Source organism: Delphinus delphis, chromosome 9 (genome assembly GCF_949987515.2).
Source record: "Delphinus delphis chromosome 9, mDelDel1.2, whole genome shotgun sequence".
NCBI lineage: Eukaryota > Metazoa > Chordata > Mammalia > Artiodactyla > Delphinidae > Delphinus > Delphinus delphis.
This window is the reverse complement of record NC_082691.1, coordinates 60,800,430-60,812,739: the sequence shown is the minus strand read 5'-3', so window position 1 is coordinate 60,812,739 and position 12,310 is coordinate 60,800,430. Positions and strand designations below refer to the sequence as shown.

Genomic DNA, 12,310 nt, shown 5'->3' with positions numbered 1-12,310 from the left:
GGTCTCCTTTACCTTTTGGTGTGTGGGTGGTTGAATACAAGAAGATTTAATATTTTTTTGTGTGCCTGTGCCTGTACTTATAACAAGTAATTTTTATTTCTGACAGTGATTTCTTTTTCAGATATTTGTTCAATAGAATTTACCCAAACACAAGACACATTCAGATATGTGAACAGACACTGTTCACTCACTTAAGATGCGTCTTTATAGGGAACTGTTAAGTGTTATCATTTGAGTAAGCATTATTGTGAGAAGTGTGGAGGACCCCAGATCACCTCTTATTAAAGGAAAAATGATGACAAAAGTCTCTTGGTAAAAACTTCCCTCTTAAACAGCCCTCCACACAGAGCTCTTCTCATCCAAGCCCCTCCAGGACTGAGGCTGGGTTTCTTTTATATCCTCACAAAGTCTAACACATGTTGTCTATACACAGAGACAGGCTGGCAGTCTTTTTCGAACAAAAATTTCTATCTGACGTATTTTTATTCATATATTCATTAGATGAAGCACATGTCCCGACATGCTCCGTTTAAATCAGGGATTGTCCACCTTGGAACTACTGACATTTGGGGCCGGATAATTCTTAGTTGTGGAGGAGCTGTCCTGTGCACTGTAGGATAGGTAGCAGCATCCCTGACCTCCACCCACTAGATGCCAGTCGCATCCCCCAATTGTGACATCACAAATCTCGCCAGACACTGCCATTTTCTCCTGAGGCAAAACTGCCCCCAGTTGAGAATACCGGGGTTAGATTAATACCACAAATATTTACAGCATGCTTCCTCTGTGCCAGGTATTATGCTAAGCAAATGCTTATATTGCTTATATGCCTAAGTGCATATGTTGGCTTATTTAAGATTTATAACCCTCTGAGGTAGGTACTGTTACAGTTACCCCCACTTTGAAAGGAAATGGGAACTGAGGGTTTAAGTGATTTGCCCAAGGTCACACAGCTGGTAAATGGTAGAGCTGAGATTAGAACCTGGGCACAACTGACTAGGTCTATGCTTCCCCCCACCACCGCCCAAGAATAAGTTTATTTTGTGTGTGTGTGATAAAACATGCATAACATAAAATTTACCATTTTAACAATTTAAAAGTGTGTAAGTCAGCAATTCAGTGGCATTGCGTACATTCACAAAGTTCTGCAATCATTCCCACTATCTAGTTCCAGCACATTTCCATCACCCAAAATGAAACCTTTTACCCAATTAAGCAGTCGCTCACCATTCCCCTCCCCCTCCAGCCTCTGGCAATGGCTAATCTGCTTTCTCTGTGGATTTGCCTATTCTGAATACTTCATGTAAATGCCATCGTGCCGTCTATGGTCTCTCGTGCCTGGTTTCTTTCAGTTAGCTTGTTGTCGAGATTCATCCATGCTGTAGCATCTATCAGTACTTTATTACTTTTTATTGCTTAATAATAATCCATCGTATGCATGTGCCACATTTTGTTTATCCGTTCTCCAGTTGATGCACCTTTGGGTTGTTTTCACCTGTTGGCTATTGTGAATAGTGCTGCTAAGAATATTCTCGAACAAGTTTTTGTTTGAACACCTGTGCCAGTTCTTTTGGGGATAACAGTAAATCTATGCTTTTAACCACCCTCTAAACTACCTCTCATCCAAATAAAGTTCACATTTAAAAATATTCAGGAATTAAATGCCAGAATTACTCTCTTCCCCATTGTTAACCTGTTAACAACTCAGGGCTGGTGCTCCCTGGTCTGGTTTTTAAAGAGGAGACTTTTTTTCTCCCTGAGTCCTCTGCCAAAGCAGCCATGACTTAAGATACTTCTGGAAGTAGGTGGGGCTATAAATAAATGGTGACATAAGCTCACCACTTCCCTTTTCCTTTTCTATAAATAAGGGTTGGATTCTATTTTCTATGCATGGCATCTCACTCTTCTTTGTCTCTATGATTAGGATCCTGGATCCAAGAAAGAATCAGGTAATGAGACGGCAGTGGAAGTTTGTCAGATGAAGACAAGGAAGCACGAATGGGTCACTGGGCAGGAAAACATGGGGAAACGAAGCCCGTTGGGGTGCATGTGTACGTATAAAGTGCCCAGGATGGTGCAAGAAAGGACACCCTTCTCTCTTCTCTGACTTTAGTAATCTAGCATCTTAAATCCATAGGGCATAGGGGACCTCAGAAGCTCGTCTAATCAAAGGCCCCTTCTCCACCTGGCTTCAGGCAGCCCCACATCTTGGCCTCTGGGGACCACAACAGTCTGCCTTTTTAGTACCAATTTCTAGAAAAGGTGATTTACCATCCATCTGCAATCCTTCCATAGACTTCACGTAAATTCCTGTGGTACTTTTTTTTTTTTTTTCCAGAATGTGGGCCTCTCACTGTTGTGGCCTCTCCCATCGCGGAGCACAGGCTCCGGACGCGCAGGCTCAGCGGCCATGGCTCATGGGCCCAGCCGCTCCGCGGCATGTGGGATCTTCCCGGACCGGGGCACGAACCCGTGTCCCCTGCATTGGCAGGCAGACTCTCAACCACTGTGCCACCAGGGAAGCCCCCTGTGGTACATTTTAAGGAGGGCTTTTTGAAAGCGTCATCATCAACCCCAAGACAGTCTCCTAGTCCTCCTGGGGCCCCTCTCACTTCCATCTCTTGAGTCTGAGTCCCCCCTTGGGTGTTGAAAGCCTGAGCTATACCCCTGCTACCAATACTACCCTGTAGATGTAGGCATCTGATGCCTTGTGGCAGTATATGAAATGAAAATCAGTATTATTGATGCTGGTGAGGGTGTCATGAGGACAGCTCGCCGGCAGACTGACGGTGTTTTTAAGAAGTGGCCCATTGCTGGGGAAAAAAGTTGGCAATGTATCAAGTGCCTCATGTGCATCGATCCAATGATTCTAGTTCTAGGATTCTCTTAAGAAGGTCTTCAGACAAAGAATTAATAGGTAGGTAGATAGATATTCATCATCATCATAATAAGAAATGAGAAAAGGCCTAAACATCCATGACAGGGGAAAGGTTAAATACATTATGGTATAAACATGTAATGTTTGTACGTTAGGTAGACACTAACAAAGATGATTAAAATCACTTTTAGTGATGAAGGGATATGCCCCTGATATAATGGTAGGTGAGAAGCAGGCTCTTGAACCATGGTTTCAGTTTTGTAAGTAGATGCATGCAGAAATATCAGAAGGAAAAACACCAAAATATCTCCAACACACCAAACAACTGGGGAGGGGGCAACAGTTCTCTCCAGGTGGAGAAATTTTAATTGACATTTATTTTCTTCTTTATTCTTTCATGTGTATTTTGAGCCTCCTACAGTGATTATGTTCTGGTTCTATTATATAAAAATACAGATTTTTAAAAAGTATGTTATAAAGACGTTGTTAGCTTTCGTGTGCACAGATGATAGACTAACGTCATAGGTAACCTTTGAGCTCACCTAATCCCACCTACTCTTTTCACAGCTGAAGAGACTGAGGGTCAGAGAAGTTCAATGATTTGCACCTCCCTCCCCTCATCGCAGAGCTATTCTACAACTAGATCTAGAACCAGGTCCAGACTCCAGGTTCTCTTGCCTGCAACCTTCGACAGAGTGTGCTTCTCACACTTAGGTGGATCTCAGGACCCCCAGAGGTCTGGTTCAAACACAGACTGCTGGGCCCTAGCTCCAGGGTTTCCGGCTCAGTCAGTGTGAGATCAGGTTTAAGAATCTGCCTGAGAAAAGTTCCCGGGTGACGCTGACGTTGCTGCTCCAGGGACCACGCTTTGAGGACCCGTTTTGTGCTTTCCTCTGTACCTGTGGGTCTCAGCCTTACCTGATCATTAGAATCACCTGGGGAACAGAAATGACCAAACAAAAGCCGCGTTCAAGCTCCACCTGAGACCAATGAAATCCAAATTTCTGGGGATGGGCCTGGGCTTTAAAAAAAAAATCCCTCAGGATTCAAATGTGCTCCTAACATTGAAAACCACTGCACTAATCTCGAGCGCTTCAATTCAGGGGGATTATCAGAGAAGAGGGAAGTATGAATGGAGTAAATGCTATTGAAAACCACCCCACCATAGCAATCAACACCTTTTCAAACACAGAATGTGAAAATGCTTCTATTCACGCCCACCCCTCCCTCACCTCCCATCATGCCACTTAGAACTCCATAGACTCTTAAAGGCAAAAATCCACACCATGGCCTATAGGGGCCTGCGTGGTCCAGCCCCTGCCACCTTCCCAGCCTCACCCTCTACCCTTTCTTCCCACCACCTTAAGAATATATAACCATGACCTAGCAGTACGATTTTTAAATTGTTACCTTCAACCCTCCCCAGACTGCTAACTTTATGAGAGCAGATACTGTGTGTGCTCAGGTCACAGTTAAAACCCCAGTGTCATACCTCAAACGTGGCACAAAGTAGGTGCTTGCTAAATTTTGCTGAATGAATGTCCATGGCTATAAGATATCGTGAAGCCAAAGTACCACTATAGAGGTTTATTATCATCACTACCTCTTCATCTAGTCAATTTACTCTTTTGAGTCTCTGATATAAAATCCAGGGGCCATGCCCTTTGGGGTTTTCTTTTGGCCAAGCTATCAGATTTTGGGTATCACAAGAAGGGGTACTGGAAACAGGGGGACTCTGCCCCAGGGTGAGGCCCTAAGAGTCACAACCAAGTTCAGGACTAGAATAATATTAAAAGTACCATTGTATATTTGTGGCCTATATTATATGGTATCTCTGTAACCAAGCAGAACCCTAGGGGCCTTCCCAGGACAGACCCCGCCCCCCCCCACCATGTCCTCTGCCTGCCTCTTGTTTGTAGAAAAGATGTAGTCTCCAAGGCTTCCCCTGAGTCACACAAAAAAAGCCTGGCTCAAGAATTAATGATTGAAGGGATGTGAACATGTAGTGACAAAAATAGCAGTTGGGCTAGGAGAACTGGAAACAATTTAAACAGTAAATCGGCCATATGGCAGTCACAGAATCTTTAGTTCCTCCCAGAAGTACACAGATAACAGTATCTGATGTACATTCCTGAGTCACTTTACAGATACTGAAGCCCCTACCAAATGAAAGAAGTTAACTACACGATGACCATGAGCATGGAGCCCCCAGTCCGGCTGGAGGGTGAGGATTGATAATGTTAACCCCTGTGACACTGCCCTGTTACCTCACCATCAATCAATTAGAGAATTGTGCACGAGCTGATCATATACCCTGCAACATCCCTCCCTCACCTTGCCTTTAAAAATGCTTCTCTGAAACCCATTGGGGAGTTTGGCCTCTTGAGCATTAGCTGCCCTGGACTCCTTGTCTGGTGCCTTACAATAAATGCCACACTTTCCTTCACCACAACCTGCTGTCAGTAGATTGGCTTTACGGTGCGTGGGTGAGTGGACCCAAGTTTGGTTCGGTAACATCTCTATTCTATGAGGAAGGTAAAGCGGGAATCATTATTCTCATTTTTACAGATGAAGAAACCGAGGTCCTAACAGGTGTGTCCTGGGGAATGGAATCAGGTCTCCTGATTTTCTTCCTTTTTTTTTTTTTTTAAAGTTTTTTTGATGTGGACCATTTTTAGAGTCTTTATTTTTATTTATTTATTTATTTATTTATTTGGCGGTACGTGGGCCTCTCACTGCTGTGGCCTCTCCTGTTGCGGAGCAGAGGCTCCGGACGCGCAGGCCCAGCAGCCATGGCTCACGGGCCCAGCCGCTCCGTGGCATGTGGGATCTTCCTGGACCGGGGCACGAACCCGCATCCCCTGCATCGCCAGGCAGACTCTCAACCACTGCGCCACCAGGGAAGCCCTAGAGTCTTTACTGAATTTGCCACAATATTGCTTCTGTTTTATGTTTTGGTTTTTGGTGGCAGGCATGTGGGGATCTTAGCTCCCTGACCAGGGATAGAACCTGCACCCCCTGCATTGGAAGGTGAAGTCCCAACCACTGGACCACCAGGGAAGTCCCTCTCCTGATTTTCTTTCCACAGAAATCCCTGGCCCTCCTGTCACAGCAGATCAGCAGTGGAAACCGCTCACAGCTGACACGGGGCTCATTCTTCCTCTCTTTTCCTAGAGGACTTATTACAAACTTTTAAAATGGGGCGCCCACCGAGTTCTTCTACTAGCTATACCTCCAGTGACTAGCATGAGGCCAACGTTAGCTCTCATGAAAGTTTTGTCTCATGAAAATAAACAAACCCACTTTTTTTGCAGTCTATTTTTCTTGCCTTCCATCAAAATGACTTCTACTTTGAAAAGGTTGCTTTTATTTTCTTGCTTCGACCATCAGTGTATTTCCCACACATCTTTCTGAGGTTCTGGGGTTGACTGATGAGTCTGAACTGCACATTATTTCCCCAAAGCTACAAAATGTGAAATCCAGCCCAGATTCAGAGACGCCCAGCAATGTGCTGCAGTCATTCATTCCGCCCAGAATGCTGGTGAGAAATCTGTTTGTTCCTTTTGTTTTCACTCTCTCTGGGTCATACTTAAATATTTTTAATTGCTGGATATTGGTATATTAAATGTATGCTTACTAGTTATTATTTCAGTATTTGAAATACACACCCGTGTGTGTGTGTGTGTGTGTGTGTGTGTGTGATTGAGAGAGAGAGAGATGGAGAGAATGCTTATGAGAGGACAGTGGAGAGAGGGGCACGGAGATTTTCACTGTGGTTTTTGCTGTGGCATCCTACGTCTGGTTCTCTATTCTTGTTTGCAAGTGAAAAAACTAGAAATACTAAGTGAAAAAGCCCAAATCCCAAATTGCTGAATGATAATCAAAGTGGTAGTTTTCTTTTATCAACACTACTAAGCCCAGCCTGTTTGATCCTATGAACTCTGAACATTTCCCCAATACTGTCAAATCTCTGTTGCTTTGTCTAAGAACCACCCCATTAGTGTTTGCTATACTCTTTGCTTGTGGTTTTCAGTCCTGAAAGAGGAGAAAGACGACAGAGGGATATGACTCAACTGCAAACTCATTCCCATGACAGCAAAAGAAATGAGAGACCAGGGTGGAACCCTGCCATCTTTCCCACCAACGTGCCAGTTGAAGCTGAATAATCCTGGCTTTACTGGAGTCTGTCAAAGCATCAGGTATCAAGGGCTGACCTGGCTGCCTCCTAAAACTCCCGGTGACCTCCAAATCTGCTGTGTCCTGGTCCGAGGAGGAGAGACCTTTGACTCTGATGGCCCAGCTGCTGCTCTAATTGTTCTCCAGGGACAGATAGCCATTCTCAATACGAGAGACACAAAAAGGCTGGAGGATCCGTCCTGCCGCCTCTCTTACAACTCATTTCCCTTCATCCACAAAAGTCAGCGTTCATCCCAAACTGAAGGCCTGTGCGGTCTCCAAAATGGACCAAACCACCTTGTTTGGAAGCACATACATAATCTGATGCTTCTTGGGTGATTGGCTGTGAACTGTTGACATTGCTGTCCTTCCCACTTCATTTCTCCACCTGTTTTATTGAGGCTGATGTCAACAGTTTTGGCTAATGGCTGCTGTTTTTCACAGTCTGCTTAGATGTAGACACAAAAGTTACTCCCCGTTACAGAGAAAGACTTCTGGTTACATTAAGCATTTCACACATTTCAACAGGTACTTGTCGGTATTTTCTTTTTGTGCACAGTTTTTGAATGAGGAAAAAAAGAGGTTTCCATCAGAATGTAGTAACCCATTTCCTTACGCAAGAACTTGAAAAATCGTAGTCAGATTTCTCAAATGCTGAGTTTCAGAAAGGACAGTAAAGTTATTTTCAAGAGAAGGGAGCATTTGTGGAATCAAATTGCTAACACTGCCTTACGACACGTTAGGTAACCTTTTATAAAGCTAAGACCCAAACGGGCAATGCAAACCTTAAGGGAGAAGCAGCTATGACAAAGTTCCCAGCTGCTAGTTTGCTTCTTGCCTGACGTGACTCTCTTCTCTTATTCAGTATTTATATCTTTTGCTTTCCATTTTCCTTCCTTTGCACCTTCCCATCTCTGGCCAAAGAAGTAGGTACCCCCAACGACTGATGTAGGGGTTTCATTACCAAAGTCAAAGATGCTCAATTTCTGGCTTATGGCACCCAACAGTATAGTAGGATCCAAATGTATTTCTCTCTTGCCCCCTCCCTGCCACTGCCGCTCACTCAACAGAGCCTGAGAAATCTCTGCCAGCGGCTAGAAGTTTGCTGAATTACACTTTCTTGCCAAGGTGCAGCCTGGCAATTTGTAGAGCATAATGTGCCACACAGAGCCTCAAGCTGCTTCTCCACCAGGTTCTTTGGTCAGCTGTTGGATTAGGATGCACCTTTACTGAAAGAGAAAAATCAAATCAACCAGCTGTCTTCTGCGTGCAAGCTGTCCCACGTTGCGAATGACAAGAGACACCTATTAAAGGTTTTTTCAAAATTTCACACACAAAACACCTCAAATCCCCTTCGCTGTGTTTTTTACAGTGAACAATCACCCAAACAAAACAGTCCTTGAGGCCACTCACAGCTGTGCAGCTGATCCTGCCCAATGTAGTTCCCTGCGATATTTACCAACTCAGGAGTTCTGAAATACACATGCTTGCACATTCCAAATGTGAACCTAAGATGATTTCTGGCCTCCTGTGTGAGTGGTGACAGGGATTTTCAAATTCTGCAATTGAACCTCGTATTTGTGTGTTGGGAAGACCAGCCTTCTGCCAGGTATATGTCCCTGTAGCCCGTTCCCAGGTGGAATGTCAGAATACGTGTGATGATGCAGACACTTCTACCAGCCACTGGCCAGCCCTGGGAAGAGACACGGTCATCCTAGTGTGTATACATGAATATTGCAGAAGGACAGTTCAGTCTGAAATGACCACATCCAATTTGACCTCAGCTATGTTTTAATGCAATAAAATTATTCTTTAATATGTTTAAATATAGTTTTTTCCTTCCTTCCTCCCTCCCTCCCTTCCTTCTTTCCTTTCTTCCTTCTTTGCCTCTTTCCCTCTTTCAGCAAATATTTACTAAGTATCAATCATATGTCAGGCACTGTTTTAGGTCAACGGGATACAGTAGCGGACAACTGACAAAAATCTCTGCCCTCAGACAAGAAACAAAACTAGTAAGTACATTATATATTATTCTGGAAAGTGACAAATGCTACAAAGAAAAATAAACAAGAACACAGGCTAGACATTAGTAATCGAAATTTGTGAACTGGCATTGAAACATTACAACAATGTTTTGTTGCACCAATTTTATAAACTTCTACAGTTTATAAACTTTTACTGAAAGAGAAAACTTTCAGTAAATACGTGTTATTTTTTTCAGCAATACGTGTTATTTTTCAGAGACAAACCAAAGTTTAATTTCTCAAGGTTCATGCTGTTTGCTTTAGCAGCATTTGATGATGGATCTTTTATATACGTTTTAATAGATGAAAAATAAACCAGATTGCAAATGCTTTTTCTTTCTTTTTTAAAGCAAACCATGTACCAAGTTTTCTGGTCCAAATTGTGTAGCATAAGTTAAATTGTGTTCTAATTACCAATATGAGTGTATTTCTGTAAGTATAGTTATGTTGAAATAAAGTTTTAAAAAGCAAAAAAAAAAAATACAGGGTAGACAGTGATGGGGAGGGAGGGTGCAATTTAAAACAGGATGGCCAGGAGAGGCCTCATTGAGAAGGTGACACCTGGGCAAAGACAGGTAGGAGGTGGTGGTGAGCCATGTTGATATCTGGAGGGGGAGCATTGCAAGCAGAGGGGACAGCAAATGCAAAGGTCCTGAGACACGAGCAAGGTTGGCACGTTCAGGAAATAGCAAAGATCAAGAGTGGCTAGAGCTGCGTGGACGAGGAGAGGTGAGGCTCCCAAGGGCCTGGCGGGAGAGAGGAAGGACTTCGCTTTTACTCTGAGTGACGCGAGCAGCCACTGCAGGGCTCTGAACAGATGTGTTGTATGATCTGAATTACTTTTCAAAAGCATCGCTCTGACTGCTGTGTTGAGGACTGTAGGAGGGCAAGGGTGGAGGCAGGGAGGCCAGCCAGTTAGAGGCTGTTACAGAAATCCAGGGGAAGAGAAGACAGTGGCTTGGGCTGGGGTGGGAGCAGCGGAGGTGGTGAGGAGGGGCCAGATTCTGGATATCAATTCAAGGTGGAGCCCAGAGGATCAGCTGACAGGTTGGATGTGGAGAGAGAGAGAAAAAGAGGAAGTGAGCCAGGCTGGGGCCTGTGACCCTTTGCTGCAGTGCTTGTACCTGGACAAATGTCTCCTGGAGCAACAAAATACAAAGAAACTATAAGGGACTAAAAATAACTGTGTGCACCTGCGGTTGGGGCAAATTATGAACAAAATACAAGAAAAGACCAAAAAGCCCAACTGCCGCTTGTGAAGAGCTGGGAGCAAAGGCAGGGTACTGCGCATGCCCCCTGCACACAACACCACCAAAGGCATGGGCAGACCACCTAAGCCAGCCTTCTGGCCCGACCTCTGGACACACCCCTACCCTCACCCCATATAAGGAACAAGCTTGCCCCCCATCAGCGAGCAAGCTAGCAAGCGAACCTGTTGTTTGTTCTCGCTGCCCCCTACTGCAGCAGGGGCCCCAATAAAGCCTTGCCTGAATTTCTTGTCTGGCTTCTGATCAATTTCTACTGCTTAAGGAAGGCCAAGAAACCTGGTCGGTAACAGAAGGACTCCAGGATAGTGGCACAGTTCGGGCCCTGAGCAACTAGAGAGATGACACTTCCATTAGGAGAGATGAAGAAGACCGTGGAAGAGGCAAGAGTGACGGGGAAGTGCAGAACTCCGTTTGGAGTGTATGAACTCTGAGTAGGTAGCTGGACATACAAACCTGGGTTCCAGGGAGGGGTGGGTGCTAGAGACACACTCCTGAGAGCTGTCATGCCCAGATGGATTTACAGCAAGAGAGTGAGTGCAGACAGAGGACTGCAGAGGCCCCAGGACTGAGCCCTGGGCCACCCCAAGCATTACGAGGTCAGGAAATTGAGAAGGAACTAGCCAAAGAGAAAGGGGAGGCAAATTTGATATCCTGGAAGCCGAGGGAAAAGATGACCAATTGTGCCCAGTGCCGCTGACAGGTCAGGTGTGATGGGGACTGAGAAAGGACCATAGGATTTAGCAGCTTTTAGGCAAGTGATCACATTGACAAGAGCGGTTACCAAGGAGCGGCGGGGGAAACCTGATTGCAGAAAGAACAGGAGGAGGAGAGAGCATTTGGAGCAGAGACTGTTGTTAACCTAGGACTGGAGAAGGTGGGAATGAGAAAAAAGCAAAAAGGGGTGGGGAGAGGTAGGGTCCAGAGAGAAGGCTTTTACTTTTAAGAAGGGAAGAAAGCCACTGTGATTCCCTCTGTCCATCATAAAACCACAACCCGTGTGGTGAAGTCCGACAACAATTTGGGTTAATGACTGCTGATGCTTTCATGTCACTCAGAAGGCCCACGTGCCTCCTCCCTTGGTGCCAGCAGGACGTCAAAACCGCACAAGCCTCTGCGGGTGCAGCTCCCTCCTCTAGTCCACCCCCCCTCCCCCCCCTCCACCAAGCACCGCACAGCCCTAAGCCAGTTGTCCCTCCCAGCTCTCTCAGGCCATTTTCAGACCTGCTGGGGAACCTGTCCTGCTCTCTCCAGCAAGTCTCATTATGTGAGTAATAAAACTTCATATCCTCTTGGTGGGCACGTGGCATCATCAGTATCAACATCAAGGCAAATTTTGGGCGGGGGAGGTCCATCCACCTCTGTGAAGTGGCTACCACGGCCTATCAGAACTGAAAAGCACCTTCGTTGTGGCCCGTGACCCGGACCTTGCACCTGCTGCTTACTGCTCTTCCACATTTGTTCAGTGCTCAGAACCCAGGACCCATTCTTTGAACACATGATATTCTTTTGTGAAGCCATGCCTCTGCACATGTGCTCCCTGCCACTTAAGACTTACCAAATATATTAGATTCATATCAGCAACAAAAGAGAAAAAAGCAACCCTAACAATTACTGGACACATACTGCACCAGGCACACTAACGATTGTCTCATTCAATCTGCACGATAGCCCTGTGACAAAGATATTATTATCCCCTTTTCATAGATGAGGAAACCGAAGCTAAGAGGGCTCTCACTGCTCAAGCTTACACAGCTAATAACTAGGATTGATCAGTTGCTTCTGTAGTTCATACTCCTAAACTTCATGTGATTCTGCTTCCACATATTTGTCCCCCAGGAGGTTGTAATATCCTGAGAAAGGACACTGCACTCATATTTTCTAATCTCTTTGGCATCAAGAACCAAAAAGCGGTCAGCAAAGATTTATAAATAAATGAACGTGTCTGGTCTGGCCCAATCTCCCCA

General features: G+C 45.1%; 1 protein-coding gene across 1 annotated transcript in view; it reads right to left on the bottom strand.

Annotated features, from left to right (window-relative positions):
• The window catches only part of CHN2 (chimerin 2), a 327,241-nt gene that overhangs the window by 43,630 nt on the left and 271,301 nt on the right, over positions 1 to 12,310 (bottom strand). The window lies entirely within an intron of this gene.